Below are 929 nucleotides of genomic sequence, written 5' to 3'. Positions count from 1 at the left end.
GGTTAATTTTATAAAAATATTTAATTTTATTATAAATTGGCTAAAATTGAAAATCAAATAATTTTGAATTTAATTTTCAAAGTTTTAAATCTAGATATTGGATTAAAATTCAAGGTTGATTGATTGAATATTCTTTGATGACAAGTTTTCCGTCTTCTGCTTTAGATTACATATCATTTCATTCTGAAAATAATATCATTAAAAATATGAGCTAGTTATACAAATTTAATGCATTTCACATTATAATGACTCTTCTAATAATGATTATTCATAGTATATTTGAGCACATATTCATGGTAATTTTGCATGATAGAAATTGAATCTAATTCTCATTTTTTTTTAATTTTACAACCCATCTCCTTAAACATCATAAGTTTGTATATTGGTGATTACATGTAACTCTGTAACTCACATTTTTAAGCTTTGACACTCCGTTCCTCAAATATTAACAATTATTCATAACGAGGGTTGAGTATAAAAATAATTCATTTAATAATAACTATTCATATAATTATCTTTTTGTAAGAAAACAAATAAAAAAGATATAAATAATTAAATTAGAAAAAAAAGTTAAAAATGATTCCAAACACCCTATAAAAATTTAGAATTAGCATAAAAAGAAAGAGTAATATAGACCTTAAAACTTCTATTAGAAAATATTTATCTTTAAATTAATGAATTTTTGTCCGTCATCATAAAACTATGTCAATTTAACTATATATTTTGTCTAAATATCATTGAATAAAATGATAAAAAAAGTTATATATTATTAATTAAAAAAAAGGATTCTCCTGTATTTAATGAACTTTATATACGAATGAGAAAAAAATCTACTCCAAAATATCATTTCCTACTTGGAAATATAAGAAATTTGAGGGCAAAAATATTACGTGCGGAATCCACATTGAGAAATTTAGGGGCGAACAAAA

Source organism: Phalaenopsis equestris, unplaced genomic scaffold (genome assembly GCF_001263595.1).
Source record: "Phalaenopsis equestris unplaced genomic scaffold, ASM126359v1 Scaffold000413, whole genome shotgun sequence".
In the NCBI taxonomy this organism is placed as follows: Eukaryota; Viridiplantae; Streptophyta; class Magnoliopsida; order Asparagales; family Orchidaceae; genus Phalaenopsis; species Phalaenopsis equestris.
This window is presented reverse-complemented; position numbering follows the sequence as displayed.